Here is a 25,349-nt window from a genome sequence, read left to right as displayed (position 1 = left end):
TCACCTGTCAAGATCTTTGTCTAGGAGGCTCTTTGACCTGTGGTAGCGTGCTGTGTGCTACCTGAAAGAGAATATCTGAACTTTGCTCTCCTCTCATAAATGTAAATGGGGTTTTCTGTCTCGCTCTAGTACTGCCCGCGGTCCTTTTATTCCCCCAGCTGCTATTTCAGAGTATTCTGTCAGTGGAGCGCAATCTCTCCTAATATATTTTGTGACCACCTTAATATCATGTACGTAATTATTGCCCTTCAGGATCACTGAAGCAAACCTGGCGTGATTTTTTTTTTTTTTTTTTTTTTCTCCTCCCCCCTAAATGGTCATCAGTTTACTGTATTCTGAAATGTCCATTAGAGACACGGAAGATGCCTGGTGGTTTTTGAGAGCAAGCGTGTTGCAGCACGCTTCCTGTGTCACAGACGCAAAGTTTGAAGTGTCCCTGCAGAACTTGCCGCGGCGTTCGGCCGACAAGGCTTTCTGCGGTGCTTAGGGAATGGTGCTGTAGGTACTGTCCGTACTGCGATTTTACCGGGATAGAAGGACGATGTGCCTGGGGTTGCGGTCTGCACCAGCGCGTGGTGGCAAAGTGCTCTGCAGGAGAGGCCTCGGGAGAGCAGGACACGTTAGTCCTTCGCCCCAGCCCTCCGCGTCGCTCACTCGTAACCGCACCTGCGTTTGTAATAAGCTGACGTTTCCTAAGAAGGCTGAACAAGCTGCGCAAACCGGGCGTAGGTTAACGTTACAGCTGATCTTGCGGCCCTTAATGCAGAAGGCCTAGGGAGCCGATTTAAACGCCGAGTTTTCAAAGTCAGAGGGGTGCTGCTGTGCAGTTCGCGCTGCTGCGATCTCGCTGTGGCACAGGACAAAAAAGTCGGTGTCGAAGAAAGAAAACCGACAAGAGTTCCGCTGGGAAAAACTATCTGAAGATTATTTTCATCCGTTCGTATGTTTTTTGATAAAGTGTGGAGTTTTTTTAACTTTATTGTTGCAGGCTTGCTTAAATGTAGATTGTTGCGTAAGATCAGACCTCGTTATCGTTTCTGCAAGCGTTTCGTTTGCCTGTATGTATTTCCTAGGTCTTTATTGTCTCAGTTTTATTTGCCAAAAAATAGGCGCAGAGAGCGATCTGCTTTCATGATATTCAGTAGAATAAAAGGTCAAGCTTGCATATTTAAATATAACGTCATTAAGAATGCTGAGGGGGGGAAAAAAGAAGCGTGGAAAGAAGCAGGGTCTGCCCTTGACTGGCACCAGGTAGGACGGTGCCGAGTGTCCGCCCGTCCCGAGACCCCTGACCGCGCAGCTGCATCCGCACGAGCAGGAATTGCCGCTAGCGGGACTGTGCGTGCAAAGTTTAACTATAGCTTTTACTTCGAGATAACAGCAGCTTCAAAAAAAAAAAAAAAAAAAGAGGGAGGTGGTTGGAAAAAAATAAAAGCAGAAGCTTGGAGGTCAGATTTCCTTTGGTAAAGCTGTGAGGCTAGGCAGACAGAGAATAATTGGCTGAAATTCAGTTCCTCTTGGCTCACATATATTTGAATTCAGTGGTCACTGTTAGGCTCTTGGCATTTCATATTAACTTCTACAAGTGAGTGCAGACTGAATTTAAGAGTCTGTAAGCAATAATTAAACCCAATTTTAGATTTCATTCAAAACGTGAAAGAGTGCCTGTGTAATTTAATTTTAGCCATAAGAGATAGTGCAACTGAACATAAACATCGATTTGGATATTTATAGTTTAAGTTGACTTAGACGTGAAAAAATGTATGCTTTGGTACAGGCGTAACGCAGAATTTTCAGTAACATAAGGCCTAAGCTAATTTTGAGTAAGGATTCTGTTGCTTATCTGTGTCTCCTTCTGAGCATGTGTTGGCACTAATAGATAACTGAAAAGTTCGTATCTACTTCTGAGGGGAATGGATGTTATTCTACAGGCAGTTTGAGTATTTGAAGAAGTAGTCTTTCATCTTGCTACTCAGATGTGTCACTGCGTTGTCTAGAAACTGTTCTGCAGTTAAGTTTAGCTCGTCAAATAAGTAAGGGGTGGCGTGTGGTACCAAGTTTCCCACTAGCCTACGGAGAGAGATTTTGACTTGGCAGTTGAATTAGCATTTGTCATTAGTTCATTTGTCTGTTGGTGTATGATGTTTCGGGGTAGTTAATGTGCTGCAGGAGTTTTTCACTCATGAAGAGCCAAAGCATCGCGCTTCAGCATTTTCATTATTAACTCGTGCACGCTTGCGTTGCTGCCGCTGGTATTCGCGTACGCAAGCTGCATCCTTGCTCATCCAGTCGCCGTTCCCTTTTAAATCGGCTGTCCGTGGCACCGCATCTCCTTCGACCACGTGGATTTTGGAGTGAACTTAACCCAGGCTGGCAAAGTAGGAAAGAATCTCTTGAACAGTCGGCATTAAATGGCTATATTTATCCGTTTTCCTTGTGCTTTAACATAAAGATGTGCATATTAATGCAATACCGAAGCGTTTCTGAACTGTGACAAAAGAAGGGGGGGGGGTGGGGGGAAGTTGCTGAGGCAGGAAAAGATGTGTAGGTACCTTCCCCCCGGTTCTGCAGATTTGCTTAACTGCGCTCTAGTTTGGCGAATTGCCACCAACCGAGTCGCGTACCTAATTTGCTGAAAGCGGAGCAATTTGCTCGTTAAGTATTCGCTGTTAACGCGTTCTTAAAGCGTTGGGGGGGGGGGGGGGGGGGAATGGATTTTAGTTTCAGCGACAAACTCCTGTCTGTGCCCCATGTCTCAAATGGTCTATCTGATTTTCCGAAGTCTTGTGTATATTCTTAGAATAAGGAGCTGTCCTTTGCAGAAGTGCTCCCTGCTTTGCTGGGGAGTTATGCTACTGCCATCTGGTGGGATTCTTAATAATAATAATAATAATATATAAAAATATATCTGTTGAACCTGCCGAGGCCCATAGGTTTTGGAGTGAGGGGTAAAGCCTTAATGGCTCTGCAAGAGGCGCTCGTGCTGTTTTCATGCAGGATTCCTAGACCGGTGAAGAGGAACTGCAACTTCTGTGGAGGCAGACAGGGAATAATTACTTTTGTTGCTGGTTCAAGCTGCTGAATAACATTGCTGCTGAAATTTTATGAAAATGTCTTGTTGGTTGGGATATATCCATTCCCACGGGATAAGAAACTGTGACTCTGTCAGGTGTGTGGGGATTGTGTTTGTCTTATATGTGTCTCTAATTTTGAAAAGTTATTGTCATTCATCAAAGACTGTGAAATCCAGCAATCTGTTTTATTATTAGCAAAACTATGTTAAAAGGCATCTCTGTGGGAAATCTGTTACAAATGACAATAGAAAAAAGTATAGGAAATTTTTTTTTAAAGTCTTGATTGACACAATTTTAAATTGCAGCATGGTTTTTCATGTATTTGCTTCTAATAGTTTTTATTCAGCAAGTCAAACAACAGTATAACATTCCAAATAGTTCGGCTATTGATGTTGAGCTGGGACATTATGTACAGGCTGCCATAACTTTTAAAGGCAGAAATAATTTAGCCTAAATCTGCTGTTCATTCCTGGCCTTCAAATTCCTGAAATCACTAAAAGTCATTGCTAAACAAAAATCGAAAGAATATTGCACACAATTGATTGCTGCCTGGACCCTAGAACTATTTTAAGAGGGTTTTATCGCCGTACTGATACTAAGCACAGCAGTAGGAAAGGCGTTCCCAGGATAAACCGATAATCTCCTAACTGTTACTTTAACGGAACGTGTCACGCTGAGCAAGTATGCAATATTGATAATTTGTTTTGAACAAAATTGCTAGAATGTGTATTAGGGGGGAAAAAAAAAGATGTTACAGCTTGAAAAAAGTATGAATAATGTCAGGATAAGCTCCCCTCCTGACGCCTGATATTGCTGCAAATGACGATGATGTTTTGCATAGTTAATGCAAATACTAATGCAAAAGTCTGGTCTGGTAAGCATGAAAAGTTTAGAAAAAGCTGAATTACAAAAATTTGTTTCATGAAACCCTTTAAGACTTTTGGCACGAGAGATTTTTTTCCTAAGCTAAAGTTGTTTGTATCATGATCTTTTTCCACTCCCTCAAAACTCACCTGTTAGTGGAAGACAGTACTTGACCATTAGGAAAATGCCCCACGTTAAATAGCGTTTAGATGGACAATTGTTGCTTTGCTTTGCTTTAGACTATTTCATCTGACATTTTGTATTAGTCTAAAAAGACTTTTTTATTATTGATCAAAAAAAAAATAAAGAAGGACTCTAAAGTTTATCCTGGAGCTCTCATTGTGAATGAGACTGAGCATAAATGGAGAACTGTGAGCAGGAAGTGATATCTCCGGTAGATGGAACAGAATATCCACCAGAATTGGATAAAGAGGCTCTGGAAGGAGTAATCCACACCAATAATGTTATCGGGAGAGAAGATCCCTACAAAACATTCAAACTAAGCAGATCCAAGACAAATCCAAAGAGCCTTTAAAGTACTGATATTACAGCTGGCTAAGAGGCAACAACAGTACTAATCAAGAATATAACTCAGGGTTTTTCTTGAGTGGAAAACACCTACAATGCGATATGTTGATTTTTGGTGTAGTGAAATAGCGTTTAGTAATGGGCAACAAAAATGTTTAAAATTAATAAAATGGTGAGAAATAGTGGGTTTTTTTAAAAAAAAGTCTTTCCAGGAGGATATTTGGAGGACCTGGCTGGCGGTGTTGGCTGTTGTGTTTAGCATGGCTGGTGATCTTCGCTCATCTAGGTAAATCGGAAGCTTTTCCGTTCCAGTGATGCATCTGCGTTGTCTACGTTGACCGTAACAGAAAAATGTGAACAGAATTTTCCGGTTAGAAAAGATTACCACTGTTTACTTCCTTCTAGTTCCAGTATGCACACACTTTCCATTAGAAGCTGTGATCTAAACGTCACTGTAATTGCCTGACTTGTTAGGGATGATGCTTTTGAGATGGCAGCGCCTGTCGTCGTTCGGCGGGGTAGAGCCTCTCCGGTGCTGTAGCCTGTCTTGAGCGGGCTGGGGGTACCGACACAACCGTCCCGGAGAGGAGCGCTGCACTGAACGCTGGCTTTTTTGGTTTTGCGCTTTTTGTGCCATACTTCAGTGAGTTTTTCTCTTGTCTGGGGCGTCTGATGCAGATAGGCAGCGATTTCCTAAGAAAGAGGCTAAGTCGCTTTTATCCCGTTATTTCTTGGAGGAAACCGTGAGGATGCCTAAGGCAAGGAGGCAATGCTGGCAGCGGGCGCATTGCAGAGCAGAGTGTGTTGTGTTCCACGCTTACCATCACAATTTAAGGATCTGCAGGTGATTATCTTTAATCATTATGTCAGGTTTTTTTTTAAAGGGTTGCTTTATCCAAATTGGATTCTGACTCTATTTGTGAAGAAATATAGTAGAACAATGACCTTATTCAGGTTTTTTACATGGGAAATTTTGCAAAGCTAATATGCTTAAGTTGGGCTTTGTTGTTTGTTTTTTTTTTTTTAAATTTCATTAAAAGAAAAATTCTGTTAACATTTAAATGACTATTGCCCAAGTGTGCTGAATTAAATGAAATGGATATAATAACTCCTTGCATTTAAATTAGATGCTGGGAATTAGGTGAAATTCTATCTAAGTAATATACTAGATTGTTCGTTATTGTCTTATAAGATGATGCAAGAAGGAAGGAATGTGTATAACTTTTTTTTTTTCCCTCAAAGTTGGGCGAGGACCATTTTGGATAAATTAGTTGACTGTAAATTATGCCAAGGTCAGCATTTCACAGGTCACTTGAAATGCATGTTGTTTTGCAGCACCTGCAAACCTTGACGTTGTTTGCATCCCCATACAACTGTGTGCTGATCATACAGTTAGATCATGGTAGCATTCAGTATTTTCTCTTTCTTCTGAATTCTGCAAATGTTACAGTGGAACAGCTTGTGACTGGATCTACAGTCTAATATTGATTTTTCAGAAGACATATTTCAGATGTTCTTTTCCCCTCTCCTCCCCACATACTCTTTCACCTTTTTTTAAGAGAGTGTTTAAATTCTCGATTTCACTAATCCAAAAACACAAATGCCTTTCGTGTTCATAAATGGGTGAAGGTGTAAGCGTTCACACCAATTGTGTATGATCAACTAGAGTAGTAAATAAAGGCAAGTAGCAAGTGCTGTGTTGCGTGAGGCTGCTTGATGTTGCTAGACTGCTTGATTTCTTGGGGGAACAATGGGATTGAGAGTGAAAATAGCTTTGGGCAGGTAAAGTAGAAGGAAGCCTTTGGGATGTGTTTGAAGTGTTTTTTGATGACTTGTAATGGTTGTATCTGGGTCTCATGTATCTTTAATCCTCTGGAAAGTTCTGCCTTCTAGTCCGGAATACGTAACCTTCAGTTTTTCATATGAAAAAAGCTAGCTCAAAGTCATATAGAGCTTGCTTAAACTGAATTTGTGTTTATTAAAATGAACAATAATTTGTTAGTATGATTGGTAATGCTTTTTAAAATGGCATATTAAAAAAAAAATCCACAAAGAACTGTAATTTCAGTCTTAGAAAATAAGAGAATTGAGAAGCTGGCTTAGTCTGCAAAACTGAGCATAGATGAATGAGTTTTATGATGGAGGGAGATGTTTGGGGGATTAATACTGTATTTTAGGTTAAACTATTTTTGTAGGCTCCTCTGTGTAAGTAGACCCGTCTGTTCTGTGTTTGAGGGCTAGCTTTTGAAGTCCTGTTTGTCTGAGTTGTTTGTAAGCAAATACTCAGCGGTAGCTTTACTACTAGATTTTGTGTACCAACGAGATCTAGCTCCCAGGTATTTTTTTATATGGAAGTTTTGGTTTCTTGAGCTCAGCGTGCCTTTGCTTTCTCAGTAAGAAAAGTTGCAGTGGAGCAGTCGAGTCCTCTTTTTACGCAGAACGTGAAATTTTTTCCCCTCTCTATTTTTGAAAGACTGAAATGGCATGTAGGGAATGCTACAGTCTTCTTGCATGATCCAGGGAGAATTTAGTTGGGTGGAATGTGCAGCTGGGTTGCAACATTTCATCAGTTTAGGTCTGTACGCTGCTTGGACTGACGAAGGTTCTCCATGCTGGCTGCGTGGTGGCCACCCCGTACCCGCTGGGGTGTGCACAGTCGCTTGGCCGCACCGGCGTCCTCATACGGTGCTCGGTGTAAGGAATGCTGAAGCAATGTTAATCACTTGCTAGTAGCAAGAATATGTTATAGGACGGTTCTTACTGGTCCAAGTAGAATTTCAGCCGAGACAAAGAATCATTTTTTCTTCCTTCGTTTGTTATACCTTCGCTGTGTTCAGATTTCTGTTAGTCTGATTCCTGTGCTTGTTTCCTAGCTCTGGAGATTTCCTGAGAATAGAACTGGCTACCTTGTTGAATTTGTTGAAAAACAAAAGTCCTTGGAACGGAGAGTAAGAATGACGCAGGGGCAATTTAGATTTTAAAATCCTTCTGGAATCTGAGAAGTAATGTAAAAAGTAGGATCTGTACTCAGAACAGCTTCTAGAGTTTACTGAAAACCCATTTATTTCCGGTCAGAAGAATTCAATAAAAAGAAGCCTGGCTCGGTTACTGCAATTTCCTCTGTAACCTTTAGAATCTAAGAGTAAGTACTTGATTAAAGATTAAGTTATAAATATTATTACGAGAGTAATCTGTCTGAATATGTTTGGATTTTGTTTCTGAAATCCAAGTATGCAGTATGCCTGGTACTTACTTAATAGCTGATGTCCTTTTTAAATTTGTGTAATAGATTATTTAATGGCTGTGATCAATGACGGTGTTCTCTATTGCTTGGTACCAGGTCTTTACAATGATATAATCGCTTTCTGTAAACAAAATCCAGTCTCAGTTTCCAAGCTGTAGCTTGGATTTATGCCAGTTTGAGTCTGTCCTAAATTACCCGTGAAGTTGGGAAATTCTTGAAGTATTAAATAATGTTTTTAGGTAACGCAGCTTTAGTGTTGATGACACTAGCAAACGGACTGGTTAGCGCTGGTGTGAACTGTTGGGGTGGGAGCTGTATAGGTCCCCTCCGGTGCTAGCAGTTATGGAAACGACGGTGTGCGGTGAAGTGCGCGCTGGAGGTGGATGGGAGCGGAAGCCTGCGGAGCTGAAGAGCCGGAGCTTCTAGGAGGAGACACTTGGGATGAGGATGGGGCAAGTGGAGATGTGGGGTGGAGGAAGCGGGAGAATCCCTGCTGCGTGTGAGATATCCCGCTGGCCGGGGCCAGCGCGGCGTCTTGCGTCGGTCGCTGATGACGTTTCTCATCAAGACGGTTATCTTGTCTGGGTTGGGATGGTGCAGGTTGGTTTTCAAACACAGGAAGAAGCTTTATAGCCCTTGAAGTTGTCTAACGTGGGTGCATTCGGCTGTTCTGCAAACCGTTAAGTGCAGTCGGAATGGACAAAGCCCCGGTGTTATAATTTGAAAATACATCACGTAGTAGATGCTGTAAGTTTTGCTTTATTGTGAGTCAAACTAACTATTACGCTCAATTTTGTAAAAGTGGGCCCCTGAGTGAGGTAGTAGATGCTTAAATGAAAGTGGCTTATAACAGGCAGTACAAATATGTATGTAAAGGGTAGAGGCTTATGTGGTTAATGCATTTATTTATTGATAATAGTATTTGACCATAATAAGCAGTAACAAGGAAAAAGTGAATGCGAGTGGTAGCGGATGGGATGGGTGGTGAGTGGGGTGGTAGCTAAAGGTGGTACAAACCATAGCAATTATCTGCTATCTAACCACAGAGAGGTTATAAAAATTAATGTTGTAGCAGTAAGCCATGCTTTTTAAAAAAGTAACATAGGTAACATATTTTCTTACTTTTTTTCCTCCCCACTGTGTTTTGACTGCCCTTTTCATCACTTCCACCCCTTTTTCTTATTTTCCAGCATTATCTGTGGCACTTTGTATGAAGTGCAGCTTATCAACAGCATGTTTAAATGAAGACAATAGTGCTTAGATACGAGGGCTGAACTGTAGAAAATAAATACCGCCTCTCTGTGGAAATCACTAGAGCTCCATCCATAGTGCATTGTAGGAGTAACCGGGAAAAGAGCAAGGTCATCTGCTCTACGGAAACATTTGGCAGTCCATAGTATGTCATGTATGCCTTACGAATGGGCTACAGACTTGCCTGTGGGTGTAGAGCGTGTGCAAATACTTGTGATGGAAGCGTGCAGGTCGCCGAACTGAGTATCTGTTAGGGAAATCCCCAGCTTGCCCATGGTCAGAAATGCCCTAACTTGGCCAAAATGTAGTATGTTAAAATCCTGCAGGTACTGGTACTAACTTGTGGAGTACGTTGAGAGCCTTGATCAATGAAATGGTCAGCAGGTTTTCCAGGCTTCGGTGTTCCATAATTTTGCTACAAATTGCCTGCTGGGAGTTTCAGTAAGTTGTGTTCAGCTGAACTCAGGTGTGTAACGTGTGAGTGCATGCAGCATGGTGCAAGCTCAGCGCTGGAGCACACGAGCGCGCACAGCTCCGCGGAAGAGGGAACAGGAGGCTGGACAAACCGCGTGAGGTGGATGCGGCCTTTTACCAAAACGCATGGCTCGTCAGTCCGCCAAAACACCACAACAATCTGGACTTCATTTTCATACTTACAGCTGCATCAGCTTGTGTGATGTGAGAGTGATGAGAAATGAAGGTAGACTTGTATCAGCCTTGATATTAAATAACTTCCACAGCTGCGGCTGACTTTGGAACACGGCCGTGTACAGTGTTTAAAAGTGCTCAGTAAGAATTGGAGCTTTAATCATGAGGACTGCAGCAGAATCAGTGTGTCCTGGCAGTATCATTCTTTAATTTCCTGATGTGGTATTTTTCTATAGAGGCTTGGAAGCATATGTGTGTGAGTGGAATTTTTATGCTGCTTATGAATTTGCATATAACACCGGAATGGTTATAGCAGAATCATTTTCTAGAATATGTACTTTGACAAATTATCTTCTGTTATTTCTTTAATTTTCTTAGAGCATGGTATGATGGTAATTTATGTGTAATTTGAAAAAAATAAATTCAGAGCTTTCCATTCGAGAACTCTTGCAGGAAATTTTGCGGAAAAGTAAAATATACTGGGAAATGTAGGAATCCTTGGGCTCTAGAGAAGGATTTTCTTGCCCCCATTCTCTTTCATAGGCAAATACATTTTAATAGGTGCAAAAAAATTGCTCACCAGAGAAACTGGTGTTTGGGTTCCTTGTCATTTTGGAATGGTCCTATTCCAGATTTTAATCCTAAATCTGCTCCTGGTTTCATGGCAGTATTTTTCTTCATTATTCTGGTACCACCAGGCGGTGCTCTTAGAGTTTTCTTCATTTCGTAAGCTGAATGTGGTGTCAGAGTAGAGCCTTGGCTTAATGGCAGCAATGAAGCTGAGGATGGTATGGAACTGCTGGTCAAGCAGTTATTCTGGCTTTCATCTACATTATTACTTTTTTTCTGAAAAGCTACTGACTTTCCTTTCTCTCTTGAAAGCGTGCATAGGGTTTTTCGTTTCAGATAATGCATTTTATTATTTTATTTAATATACATTCTTGTAACTATTGAAGAATATTTGTCTACGAAGAGCAAAACTTATTCCAAAAGGGTAGTAGCAATTTTCAGAAATGAGCAATCTTCTTCACTTGAAGGAGTTGCTAAGATCTGTGCTAGCACTTGCTGAGCTCTGCAAAAGAGACTTGAAGGCCAGTCTGGTTGGAGATTAGGAAGGAGAGAGTCCGGCACGTGGTCTGGGTCACTGGACTTTGTTTCACTGAAAACCATTTTACTTTTCTTTTAACTGTTTTGGTTTCTAATTAATAGGCTGAGGTTTTTTACAGGAGATAGAGGAGAAGTTGTATCACAGTCCATTTGGAACCCTTTTCGTTAATGTATGGCGCTTCCTCCGGAGTGGAAGCTCGCAGTGCGCTGACTTCTGAATAGAAGCGCGTGTCTTGCTGTCTTTTGGCAGTGTACCTTTCTGGCTTCCTCCTGCCTTCCTTTTCAAAGGCCCTTGACAACCGATACAAAACTATTTGAAAGCCCTAAATAAGAGCTTTTTTCCCCCCAGAGATTACGTAGTAAGCAGAACAAAAGCATTGTTTAAAAAGGCTGTTCTCATATAGCAATATGACATTTCTTTGGATGTTCCTGTAAATTCTTGTTGGCTCTTTTACTTCAGATCTCTTATTTGGAGGGAGAATATCTTGCAGGTAGGCTTTACGGAAGAAGGAAGAGAATATATCAGTTATTCCCAGACTGCTTGCAATCCATCTTTCTTAATTTTATCAATTCCTAGGCTAGCATTTTTAGGTAAAATGAGGGAGAGAATTTTCTGAATCTCTTACTGCTTGCTGACTCTCCTGTGACCTCCCCAAGTGCTTTTGAAATCCTGCGAACCAGACCTCCTTGATATTGATTTGTAGCTTGTGGGTATGTTGCTGAAGCAGAATTATTCTTTTTGTTATTGTTCTGACTGACTGAAGGGACATGGATCAAGTAGGTCATGGAAGGACATGATATACATAAAATTAATATGCATGATGTAATACTGCACAAGGTTACAAATGTAGACTGTATAGAGTACTTAGCCTCCGAGCGTGCCGTAACTTCAACAGTTACTGCATCTGGCTTGAGCCGTGGCTGACAGTTTCGAAAGGTACATCTGCAAACTAGCTCTTACTCTTCGTGTACATTTAAAAAAAAAAAGAATAAAGACAGTCAAAACAATACAAGGAAAATTGAGATGCTCTTTTTTGTGTTTTTTTCTTAACAAAAGTGAAGAGTCTTCCATTCAATTAGCATTTTTCAAGTCACGATTCCTATTTCAATTGCAAGGACATATCCAGAACAAACAAGAATAGGCACAGGCTGAAAGTGACGTCTTGGAAAATGAAGATCTGCCAATAGTTTTGTTAAGGGCACACGTCCCCTAAGTCATCATTCTGGAAACTGATCTTGTTAACGTGAGGTACAGTTAAAGGACAATGGAGTTTAATGGTTTATGTTTTCTTGTAGTTCAGCATGTGTAAATGGAAACAAAAAAACCCCCCACAAAAACAGCTGAGGGTTTGGATCAAAAAAAACCACCCAGCTCTTAAAGTGAAATAAGCAGAATGAGTAATAACTAGCATCTACCTCATTTTTATGTCTAATTTCAAACTGCTGGGGAGAGGAGCTCTCACATAATCATTGTTGTTAATTTAAATAGGGGAAACTCTGCTTTTGCTCATCCCTTACTCCTTTCACTGTTTTGAATTGACCAAATGAATTCACTGTTGCTGTCTGCGATGTTTTCGGATTTTTTTATATGCCCCATCCTTGCTGACGAGTGTAGTAAATATCTGATTTGAAAGACTGGGTTTTAATTTAGCAGCTGCATTTGGTTAGGGATGCAGTTTCACAGCCATGTTCGCGGCAGCCCATCCACTGCGCCCCAGCTAGCGTTCACGCGACGGCGTCCTGAATTGCTGGCCTTCTGCTGAGTGCTGCGTCACAAGTGAGTATTCAGATCGTGAATGGGAACAATAGAATATGCAATTAAGACCTGCTAGAATCCTCTTCAGGTTTAAATCTTAAAACCATTAAAAGTTGCCATTTTTGATCTGGTAGAGCAAGACGTTTATCTTCTCCATATAGATCCAGCCTGCTTCTCGAGAGGGAGAGTCTCCGTGCATGTTCTGTGGAATACTTCTGTGTCAATGGCTAAAGAACAGCTAGCGCAGATCCTGCACGCTCTCAGTCTTTACGCATAAGTATTCTAACAGAGAATGTCATAAAGCAATACTGATGGGCAAAAATACTAAAAAAAAAAAAAATCTGTTTTACCATAGGTCACCTGATCTAATTCAAATGACTAAGAGTTCCACCTAACATCTTAACCAAAAGCAGTTTTTAATTATGAAGTGGCAAGTAACTTTTATTTGTTTTTTAAGTTATTCTAGATAGCTCAAGGTATCAAAGTGTTCTTCTGAGCATATTTGCTCATTGCTTGTGTTTGAAAAGTCAGGATTAAGGTCTTCCGCTGTGCTTTTGATGGCAGGGCATTGACACACTTACCCAAGCCCATAATTTGAATTGCGGCTTTCCTTTTGCCGCTGCTGAAGGAGAAAAGCATTTGTGTTCTTTAGGTTTGGATTGTTTATTGTTTTCTGAAGCAGTTGAAGGAAAGTAGGTGAATGTTGACAGAATTGGGACCAGCCTTGACCTACTTGTGGCTTTTTCTCTGATCTCTGTCTGGGCATGTCACCTTATCATTTTTATGGTACTGTTTACTCATCTGAAGCCTCATCTAAAATGTTGAGAACTGACAGGTGTTTGGTAATTTGAATATTAAATGTATATATCATCACTCCCACAGTTGTTCCCAAGAAGATTTTGTCACCTATCATATGACCCAGTAAAGGGAATCCTTCTGTAATCATTTTTATTTCTGAACTATTGTTTAAACTTTGGGTTTAAAGTGTTTTAGAACCATTAACTTCACTCCCCTTTGAACTTCTGCGTTTTCTTCCAAGAGTCTGTATATTACTTTAGAGTGTCCCAGGACTGGAATTACACCCATGGTAGTGATTTGTATTATCGCAAGGTTTTTGGCTGACTCAGGGTAGAGAAACATGTATTAGGATTTTCGGGTCAGTTCATGGAGACCATTTAGAACTAAATGTAGCTTTGAAACTAAGAGTTTAGACAAGAGCCCTGCAGGTCTGACTTTGTGTTTCTTTGGATGAAGTGAAACCAAACCAGCTGCTGTGAAGGACGTCAATCAGTTTGGTTTGTAACAATTCAGGTTGGTTTCTTGTGGGGGGAAAGAAGAAACACACTTTCCTTGAAGATCCTGTAATACTTCAAACAGTTATCTAAGACTGCATATTGTGGGTAAGTTTTAAAAGTGGGGAAAAAAGGCCAAGTAGGAGTGAAGCTGTGCTGCCTTCCGGAGTGTGCGGCCTCCTCCAGCGCCTGCTTCTTGTACCTCTTCACTTGGGCGCCGGCACCGTCAGATTAACAGGTCTGGTTGGTTTTTTTGTTCTGCTGACAAGTCTTGTAGACATTTACTAATGCAAAAAAATAAAACTTTTTCAACAGAGTACCATCCTGCCAGCATCAGCACTTGGAGAGGAACAGGGGACGAGGCCTTTCAATGAACCTTGGAATTTTGCCTCTGTCTTACGACGCCTTCTGTAACTTAGGCCAGCGACTTTAATTGCTGGCCAGTAAGCACATCACACCTTCAGGCCCCGATCAAATGTCGTAAATGAAGACATAAAGCTGATGTAATAAATAGTATGGAAGGATGCGATTAAAGGAGCAAAGCCATTCTGAGTGATCTCTCCTTCATTTGTGAATGCTGGCAAAAGAAATGCGTGAGATGTTCTGTTTCACGATAGAAAATACACTGCACATCAGCCAGCAGAGCTGCAGTAACGCATCTTGCGTTTGAGACCTGAAGTACATTTATATTTTAATCTCTGAGGGTTTGGTATGGTTGATGATATCACTGATTAATGTTTCAGTTATCAATCATTATAATGAATTTATTACTCGATTCTACTTTGGTCTGAAAATATTATCCTGGAAAAGGAAACAAAACTAAAGCCAGCAATAGAGACCAACAAAAATCAGTCACCACTGTTTTTACATTGATCGTTTATTTTGTTCCTGCGTTATTATGCAATTATTAAACATTCAGATAGACTTGCAATGGAAAAATTCCTCAGTTCTGAAGCTAGGTGTTCATTCACTGGCTTTAACAAATCATCTGAAAAGGTATGCTTAGCTTCAGATAAGCATTGGATGTAATACTGGCATAGTGATGCTGTCCTGTCTTGCAAAAAAACCTAATTATTTGTTTGAGTGATGGTCATATACTTTATCACAGTTGGAAAGGGAGTCACGTTAAGTCTTGGGAGTGTTACGAAGGTCGAAAGTTAAAGGACTTGAACTTTGACAAGAACAATACTGACTTCCAAATACTCAATACCAAGAAGTTACTTAAAAAAATACATAGAAAAGGACTTGCTTCTACCTGAAAATTTAGATTTTGCAAATTTTACAGTATTTCAGTCATTTGAGTAGTAAGCCAAACGATCTCTCAGAGAATTATCAAGAAGGTGAGATATTGCATTGGTTACACGTTCTGCCTGTCGCAGACATGAAAGAATTGTAAAACGTCTTGTATCGCTCTCAGCAGGCTGTTAATTCAAAGGTACTATTTACCTGTCTATTTTAGTCTTGTCACTCTAATATCTTAATATTTCTGAAATTGCCTTTTGAATCTAATAAAAAGGAGTGGTTATGGCTCCAATGTAATTGAGACTGTCAAGGCAATAGGTGGAATTTTTACAGCACTATGAGACTGATGGTATGTGACAGAGGATCATTCACTTCACTGGTCCATGGTAATGGGAGGCTGATGTCTCCATAAACTCCCTGTTAATAAACATAAGCCTGTTGTTTTTTTTTTTTTTTAATTTTCTTTTTCTTCTGTGTAAGGTTGTGGGTCTTTCTTAAATCTTCATTAACATTTACTAAAATAAAAAGCACTTCTTTCACATTCCAAAAATATCCCATAACTCTAAAGCATCTTCTAGACTTTTGGGTTGTACAGGTCATGAGTTTATTTCACGTTTGTGTTTTGCCATGTCCCTTCTGTTCCTACAGTAACTCAAAGAAGGAATGACTGTGCAGCGTTGATCACATAGAAATCTTTACACAGGAGAAAAAAATAGCAGCAGTTTACAACAATTTGCACAAGTAAAATGTACAGAGGAAGTAGCAGGAAAAGCTGATGTCCCATTGCCTTGCGTACAGCGACAAGGAGGTGCCAGCAATGTAGTTGGGCTCTTTACCACTGTTGTCAAAATACATAAAGGATTGTCTTCAGTTTGCGTTGCCATTGTGAGAAAAGGCTGTATTGTCTCTGAAAGAGGTAGCACTGTAAGAACTTCTGTCAGATGTGCTGTTCGTTTTGTTTCTCAGCTTTTAGTTTTGGTTTATTCAGTAGAGGAGGCATGGAGATGTCTCTGGTTAGTGTTTGCTTTGGCCATTGTTAAATGTTGGTGTTAGGAATTACAGTACCTTATAAGCTTAATGTATAGTTTAAGTAATATTTTAAAGTTCTATGATTCTAATATCCATTCCTGTGCCAGACAGATAAATAAATATACTGTTGTCTAAAACAATTTCTGGTAAAGGGAATGGAGGAGAGAGTGGCAACGGAGAAGTTTTCTGAGTTGCAATACTGCATCCTGTATTATAGTAATAAATATTTGTATTATAATAAATATTTGTATTATAATAATAAATATTTGTATTGTAATAGGGAGTGGGCAGGATATAAGTTGCAGCTTGAAAGGCCAGTAAATAAGATTTGCCTCTTCCAGGTAGAAACCTTGATGAATGTTCATAGATTATCATTACTACAGAATTTGGGGAGATGAATGTAAATAGCAGTGGTACTGTGAGCCTCATAAAACAAATGTATCAAAGTCCTGAGGCTTAATACTTAACCAACAGATACAACTATTTCCCTTGGTGGTAGCAGAGAACACTGGAGTGTAATTACTTTGGAATGAAATACTGTGTTTCGAATATTTGTTGCAGGCTTTGGTTTGAACACTCGTCTGATTCTTTTCATGTGCTGGCAAACAGCCAGACACGATAGTGGTGAAAAAAATGAATGGCTGAAAGACGGTAGGATTGACCTGGCAGGTGAAGTATTGAGATACGAACTTGAGATGAGGTGCAGTGCTGGTTCACGGTGGTTATTGCGTAGCTTCGTTGGAGTCATGAGGCAAAGAGGAGTTCAGTCACTATCTTTTGTTGTTTTGTTTTGTCCCTGTCCTCCCGCCCCGGGGAGAGGGTGCTAGGGAGGATGAGAGGTGCAAGGGAAAGCTGATAGTGAAACTTAAGATTTTGGGGATGATTATTGCGGGAAACGAGGTATCTATCTAGAGGATATGTCCAGAGGCTTTATTAACCTACTTTGCTATGGAGGTGCAAAAATACTCTAGGCACTGTGCCAAAGCCTGGAGGCTTGTTGGACATGGAGAGGAAGGCTTCTCGTTCGGCTTTTCCTTGGTTGGCTAGTGGGAATGGGAATAGAGGTCAGTGAATTGGGCCAGGAATGTAGTAGTTCATGTAACTGTGGTATATGCTTTAAAAATGAGGAAGTACAGAAATACGTGGAGATTTCTAAGTTTATTGAGCGTGTTATTTATTTATGAACATCACAGACCTTACAGAGCTATGCCATTGACTGAAAAAAAAAAATTACTTTTATGGAATTAAAAAATACATCTGAATAAATGTCCTGTATAGTGTAATAACTTATTCTAGCCATGGTTCATATAGGCAGCTGAGAACTAAATAAAAAGGTCTCAAGCATAGCCAGAAAATTTTGTGTAAATGGGGAAATACATTTGATTTGGAAAGCAGTTTCAGTTTTAAGCTTCCGTGAAGGAAGACAAATTAAACATTTTTAAAGATATTAACCATAACAGTATCCCTTTAATTTTCTATCCTTTCTTTTAAGTAAGATACTCTGAATCAATTTGTGTTCAAGGAGACAGATTTCTTGCAGTAATCAGTTTTGCTTTTAGCTCTGATTTTTAAAGAATAAGTGATAATGGCGCACATGCTTGAGGGTGTGATTAGAACGCAACATTAAAAGGCTTTTTAGGACATCTATGGTTGAAAAAGGAGCTCTGGAGAGGTCTGCATTTGGCAGCTGAGCAAGACGTGAATAAAGCATACCTTTGAAGTGTGCTGTGAAGAACAAGTCGCTTAACCCTTTCGCATAAAATACCTTTTAGTGAAAGTTAAATCTAGGTGTTTTCTTCAGGCTCATCTGAAAGTTATACATTAAATCTGTTAGCTTGTATTCAGACTTTTCTTTCCCAGAATGAATCCTGTACCTCTAAAAAGACCGCCTGTCAAGAATATGTGTTAGAAAGACTTGGCCATTTGGAGTAATGTACAGTACAGGGTTTTTGAAGTGCCTTCGAGTACTTTTTCATTACCTTACAGTATTCTGTGGAGCATGTTGAGAAAACTTAATGAAATGCTGAGAATGCACGCTGGTAGTAAGTTAATTCAATTGTCTATTTGATGATCTTCTTAAGGAACTTGTTTTCTGTTCAGTGTCTTTAAAACACACACAAACCGTTGTTCAAATGCAAACTCCTGTCTAAAAGTGTAAGAAGTTTTTACTTTTGTCTGTGAACACCTTCACCCAATTTTTATCAATCCATATTAGTCTGCAAATGACTTCTTGTCTATTTGATATTAAGTGGTGGTTGTGTGAATGAGCGCTGAAACTGATGCAGAACTCCTGAAGCTGACCTCCAAAGATGGGTAAAACGGGAGAACTGCTCGTCGACGAACTGTTGCTCTGGGTAGTATACTACTCTTCCGTCTTAATGCAAGCTGATGGGACACTTTAGGTAGGCGACAAAACTTGAAACGAAGTGGACGTGTGGATGGGAAGTTTTCAGTACCTCCCCTTCCGCCCCCAGTGGTGCTGAAGGAGTTGTGGGAGCTCCCAACCAGCCCTACAGATTTAGTTTTAACGTGGCCAAAAATACCCCCAAAACAGGTAAATGACCTCTTTTATCCCTCTACCGTTTATATAAACCGAGCAAATGCTAACTGCTAGTGAGGACTTCTTAGCAAAAACTCGTAGAATCGCAGATACCGAACAGCCGGTGTACCACTGCTTCCTCCTGGGGAGCGGGCTGCCTTTGAACTGCAGCGTCGCACCTTCACGTGCTACTCGCAGCGGTTTCGGGAGAGAAACCAAGCATTTCCACAGTGCGCTGACCTTACTAGAGCATGGCCACAGAGAGATGCTTTAAGTCTGATGTTGTTCTTAGTGTGATTTTCATTTTTCTGGAGCTTTGGCTAGCTTTTGTTTTGCTTAATCCATACTGAGACACAGCTCATGTTTCCTATGTTAGAGTGTGTCACTGCAGTTTGAAATGAGATGTTTTCCCCAGGCATGGGCCAGCCTTAACTGTAGGTAAGGAGCAGATAAGAGGTGAGCTGAGGAAGAGGAGAAATACTGAAATTTATTAAAACAATCAGGACTTTTTGATCTACTCGAAAAGGGAGTTGGAAATAGATTTTTGAAAAGTGCTTGCTATCACCATTCGTAAATCAATCACAATGCATTTTGTTTTGCTTGAGTAACTTGAGTAAATAACAGCTTCCAAAATATCTTTCCTCTTTCTTCTACTTTTTTTTATGTTTACCTGTGAAGGCTGCTGCACATCTTGCCCTTTGCTTCTTTAATCTTCCAATATCTTCATTTCGTTAGCTGAAAGTTAACTCGGACATTCTCAACACCTCCAGTAACATATTGTACTGCTTAAAAATGGTATAACTAGCCAGACATACTCTCAAATTTTAATTAGTAAAGTGAACATTGACCTGTAAATGAATAACTAATAGTAAATACCTCTCTATAGGGTAAACATATCCTTTTGCTTCTTCCTCTGCTTTTTACCCTGGCTTGTTTTAGATTAGACCAGTCCCTTCAAGATATATACTATTACTAATTTTATCTGTAGCTGTGTAGCACAGTCTGTGCCCAATTTTGAGTGGGTCTTTACAGCGCCACTTAAGATCAGAGGAGGAAAAAAAAACCCAACAAAAAAGCAAACGAACAAACCCAAAAAACCCCCAAAGAGGTGGCTGTTAGATATGCCACTTCACTACATCCATGTTTTTGAGGAAAAACAGGTTTCGTATCGTACAGTTAACTGTTTAAATTCCTGTTACTTAGTTGTAGAGTAAAACATACATCTGAGAGAGGGCAGTGGGTATGGTGTCTTCCAGTGGTAGCGACGCCGTTACCTCCTCCAGCAGATCTGCTGAGCTCTTACCTCCGACCGTCGTTGCACTGTCTGCGTAGTTCCTTATTACTTTTACACTGACTGGTCTTGGATGTCTGTGTCTCAAAGTTAAATCTAAGTGAAATCAAAGTTTTGCTCAGGAGTAGCCCCTCAGCTATCTTTTTCACTTTGCTTTCATATTGTATCTCTCAAAATAAAGATTTCTTTTCTTTTTTTCCCCACTGTTAAGATTTCATTTTAGCATCTTTGAAGTATTGCCAGCTGGAGACTGCTGCAGAGCAATAGTGACCTGAAAATCATTAACGGCACACCCATTTCTTAAATATCTTTAAAAGTAACAGCTCTTCTTTTTAACAATGAAACCTTTTTCTTACTTTTCCATGCTTGTGTGCTAAAAATTCTGCTATCGGTACCAACTTTTACTCAGTGTATTCTTTCAAACTCTCTTAGAAACAGTGTAATCTGTGCTGCAGCTACTGGGGGCTCTTTGTAGGCAAAGATTTGCAGCAGGATTGTAAACAGATTTTGTGGAAACTTTTAAAGTCCATGAACTGCTGGTGAAAATACGTGGTCGCACTTCATAAGCGTCCATGTTTGCGTTACGTGCGTCTGCCTTGTGAGCCCTGATCAGCTACTTAGGGTGAGCAGATATTTAATATAGCTTGCAGGTAGGATAATAAGAAATTATGCATTTTATCCCTAGACTTGTGTCTCTGGCCGCTCCATGAGTGCAGGATCCACCTTTTGTCAGTGCCGTTCCTCACTCCAGTGGGTCATCCTCAGGTTTGGTGTGCTTTTCTGGCTTCTGCTTCTTCAGCACTGATGATGCTGTGGCTGTCTGATCTGCTGACTTCCATTTGTTTGTTCCTCCGTATGGTGACGGGCCTCATGCCGTAAGTTTAAAACAGCCTTCCAGAGAGCTCTGGTCGTTGCAATAAAGTGAAGCCTGGACGCTGCTGTAATAATTTCCTCCTTCTCGTAACTTATCTGTGTGTGGCTTTTCCTTTAAAAATTGTAGCAAAAATGATTATGAATATCTCCTTTAAACGAGATTGTATCAGCTTTTGCATCTCTTAAACAATGCGTGTACAGCCAGAGGGTAAACCGCATTATAATACCATCCTAATTGTGCGAGTGCGTATGCTAAAATTCTCTTGTGAAAAATCCAACAAAAACAAAACCTAGCTCCCTTCTAATGATAGCACTCAATTAGCCACTCTCCTGTTTCTCGCTGCAAGGGAAGCCGAAGCCACTCCACCACTAGGACAGGATTTAATGTGGTTTGTAACATATAGCACTGACTCTTGATTCAGACTTGGCAGGCGGCGAGAAAAGGCTCATGTAAAATTAAAAAATTAGGGTCCTCAGATCAGCAAGCTTTGGTTATCTACCAGCGAGGCTTCGTTTTCAGATGGTTCTGTGCAGTTAACCGGTAGGGCGAGGCATTTCTAGAGCAACTGTTCATGTGTTCTCTGAGAGCCCTCTAAAAGAGATTAATCCCACCTACCCCTCTCCGTAGTGGCTGGACACAGCCAGCGTGACTGACTTAGATCATATTTGACATACGCGTAAGCTGTCATTGTTACTGCAAAAGCAGTCTGTCTGTCCTCCGCTTTGTCTCAGCTATTTATTTTCCTGCTTTCTGCTTCACTGTGCCAGCACAGCTGTTTGCACGGCTGCACGCCGAGCCAGATCCGGGAGCCCAGCAGCAGCCCTTAACCAGGTTAAGCATGCCACACTTACAGCCTTAGATTGAAAAACTGACTTTTAGGCTACTGAAGTTAGACAAAATGCTTTAGCATTTGAATAATTTAACTTCTGTTAAGAATTGTCACAAAGCTTTAAAATGTATTTTACACGAGTTGGTGAATACCACTGCTGGCGGTCAGGAACCATTTTGGAAGAAGAACTCTTCAGTCTGTGATTGGAGAAAATACTTCAGTTTATTAGGCAAGGCCACTGGAGAATCTAGAACATTACTTTTGTCCTGTCTCACTTGTATTTGAGTGTTTATAATAGTAGAATTGTTAAAGCAGCTACTTTACTTTGCTTAAAAACTCAGTATATGTGTATAAATTCCCTTTTTATTCTTCAGTAAGAAATCTATTGTTAAATGTGCATACACATATTGTTTTATTTTCTTAATGATTTCACACGTTATGTGCATGCCTTCCTCACCTCTCCCCCCAGCTACCGATAGTCCATTAAATGTTGTTGATGAGTTTTTGTCGTGTTTTGGTAGGGCCCATTGCCTGTCAGCAATTCCACAGAGAATGGATACACTGGATCTGGTGGCCTGTTCCTGTGTGTAAACTTTATGTACCCAATCAAACTTCCCAGAGAAGTGATTTGGTAACTGCACACCCTCTCCCTGCCCTTTCGCTTCAGTCTTGGGAACCTTTTGGTTTTGCGAACTTTTCTGAAGGAATTTTTATGTCGTCCCATGCTCAAATACATTCCGAGATGTGCCAAGATGTGATTGATTGCAGTACCGTGTATGGAAAAAGTGGTATATTGGGTATCACATGCCCTTGAATATGAGCTGCATTATTTGTTTAGAAGTGGTATATCAAATACGCTTGGGTGAGCGGCTGAAATGCTTGTGGGACCAGGTTTGTTACCTATCGTAGAGTAAGGCTTTCTGGAAAAAGTCTGCATGATTAAGAGTCAAGCAACTGAGGAAAAAAGTTCACTGACTAATAAGAAAAACTTGGAAAGTAATCCTATTAAGTACCCCCCCTGCTTCTGGTAAGTCCTGATGTAGATTTATAGGTATTCTCTATAAGGGAAAGTTCCCTCTTAGAACAGACTCCATCAGCAGTTTCCCACACTGCCCCCGAGAACATTCTTTCATTATCTTGTTTCTGTGTAATAATTGTTTTTCTACCAGTTGAAACTATAGAACAATGCGTATGCGTTGACCTGGAGTCAGAGAGAGAAAAAGTTGCTGTTGGCATAGTCTCCACCTTGAAAAGTCGCCATCACCGTGGTAGAGAGTTGCTAAAGACTTGCGGTGCGTCATTGGAAAGGCTAAATGCCTGCAAGGATTCTTCGAGATAAGAATTGTCTTTGAAAATATTTTAACTAGAGGTCTGGATTGTGTCATTAATCCTTTCTGTAGTCCTATTACTCTTTAAGGTTTTATTATTTCTGGAGTGATTAGCCTGCAATGTAAATAGAAGCTACAGCTTCTGTAAAGTATCTTTTTTCTTGGTATTTCTTGATTTTAGTCTAGTCTACCCTTGATTTTAGTCTAGTCTACCCTTGATTTAGTCTAGTGTACCCTTGATTGGCTAAGAGTAGACTTGGTAGTGTAGGTTAATGGTTGGACTTGGATGATCTTAAAGGTCTTTTCCAACCTAAACGATTCGATGATTCTATGATTCTATGTTTTATGTCAGTTTTTTAAACTTCTAATGTAGTTCTTAAATACAATAAGACATATATTTATATTATGTATACTCGGGGGGGGGGGGGAAGTTTTCTGGTGGCTGGAGGAATGGCCCTTCTACACAGGGCCCTCTGCTGCCGTTGGGAGGTGCAGTCCCCGTTTCTGGCTCTGTCGTAAGCTCGCGGCGGGACCGTGGGCCTGGCTTCCTGCTGCACCCGATCTGGTGGCGTTGCGAACTGCGACCAGCAAACGGCCCCGTCTTGCGCCTCGCCCCAGCCGCGTGCTCGCCCAGCTTCCCCTCTGCTGCATCCAGGGATCGTGCGGCTTTGGGATGACCTCGTCCCGCTTGCTGCGTGTTTAACGCCGAGCCTGCCTGCCCGGGCCGGCGGTGCTGGACCGGCTCGCCCGCGGGCCGCTGTTGACTGTCTCCAACGCTGGCAGGACGGGAGAGCCAGCAACAGGGGGAGCAGGACCCCCGCCTCCCGCGGCAGCCTGCGCTTGTACAAGACAGCGTTGCGGGAAGCCGCGCCGCCAGCAAATCACTTGGACAAGGGCGCCCTTATCCAGCTTGCCTGTTGAAAGGGTAGAAATCTTCTCCTTGGGACGGTACGGCTGTATCTGTGGTGGTTTGGAGGCTCAGGCAGCGCGAGGGCTCATGTGCCCGGAGGCTTGGTCTGCTGCTTTGCGCTGGATTGCTCTGGGGAGACGAGCACCGGTCGCTCTGGCGAAGAGCGCTGCCTGCGAAGTCAGCGTGGTCATTAGCGACACGGCACTGACCTGCTGCTGGGGGGAAGGTGTAACCGTCCTGGTAGACTGGGCTGGCTTTGACAGAAAAGATAAACCAAACCAAAAAACAGGGTGGTTGTATGATAGGCAGGTTTAGGTTTACTAGCGAATACAGGACTAGGTGCCGAAGAGTTAAACAAGACGGACTGTAAATGCCTTGCAGCCTTCCGTCCAGAACACGTATCGCACATTCTGGTCAGGTATCGGAAGTTTAGCTTTCAACTTGATTGCGGATTTGATGAAGGATTTTGTAAAATTTTGGTGTCTGAAAACGACAGGCAGTATTTCAAGAGGAACATTTCAGTCTCGTGTTAAGCATTCAAATATATGTGTATTTGATTTTTTTTTTTACAAGAGCCAAAGTCTGAAATAAGACAAATAGTCTTGTTTACCCGTATCTTAATCTCTTCACTTTCGTGCTTGTATTTCTTCTCCCCCTTTTTGACTAGAGAGATCATTTTCGTCATGTTTATAAAAAGGCAGAACTGACCAAACTGATGCTACAGAGGAAACAAACTGTCCAAAATAACAGCATGTTGTCAAATACGTTAAGAAAATCAAGAATAGAGAAATAACCTTCTGTAATATTTTGGCTATAGTAGTCTTGGTGTTACCTGTACCAGCAGGTGATACAGCCACAACAAACGGTTGTTGTAGCTGGTCACCATTTTTTCAGTGGCTGAATCACAAAGTCAGTTAGTTTAAGTGGAAATTAATATAAATGTTTTCTTTACTTTCTCACATTCCTCTGACGGTGACCAGACTGCTGCTGTGAGCGCCGCTTACTTGTCCTGAGAGACTTGTAACTGCTGTGAAAGCAAAGCGTGTGACTTGGTTTAAGAGTATGAAAAGTAGCTTTTTGCAGTGGTTTATACAGTGTCATAAAGAATCCTAAATGACTGGGTGTTCTCACAGAAACATCTGGAATCATATAATCCTTAGAGGCATCGTGAAAGCCAGATATTCCTCTGTATTTCCCCCCTTCCAAATTGTATGTATTAACTTATGTTTTGCTCCCTACCTATATATAATTTTTTGCTAAGTTATTTTTGGCTTAAGTCTTGGTCTCTTATCTCTTTACCCCCAGCTACAGTTGATGCTTAATAAGTGAAACCTTTGCCAACTTCAGTAGTAGCTTGAAAGAGCACCCCATTGACTGCGCTGAGCGATGGGTAGATTCCCTGCCTGCTGCTCACTTTACTTCTAGATTCACCTAGGGTGTAATATCCTAACAAAGCGGAGGAGGGAACTGAAATGTGTTCTGAGAACAGCAGTAAGTAAAGCTGCCTTTCTAGTTGTTCTCTCAATTAGCTCCTAGGAGATTT

The 25,349-nt window shown here is 41.0% G+C and overlaps 1 protein-coding gene across 2 annotated transcripts in view; it reads left to right on the top strand.

Annotated features, from left to right (window-relative positions):
- NLK (nemo like kinase) overlaps positions 1 to 25,349 on the top strand; it is a 65,446-nt gene that overhangs the window by 1,422 nt on the left and 38,675 nt on the right. The window lies entirely within an intron of this gene.

Source organism: Pelecanus crispus, chromosome 12 (genome assembly GCF_030463565.1).
Source record: "Pelecanus crispus isolate bPelCri1 chromosome 12, bPelCri1.pri, whole genome shotgun sequence".
NCBI lineage: Eukaryota > Metazoa > Chordata > Aves > Pelecaniformes > Pelecanidae > Pelecanus > Pelecanus crispus.
Note: the sequence above shows the minus strand (reverse complement) of the source record. Positions and strands in the feature narration are given on the sequence as shown.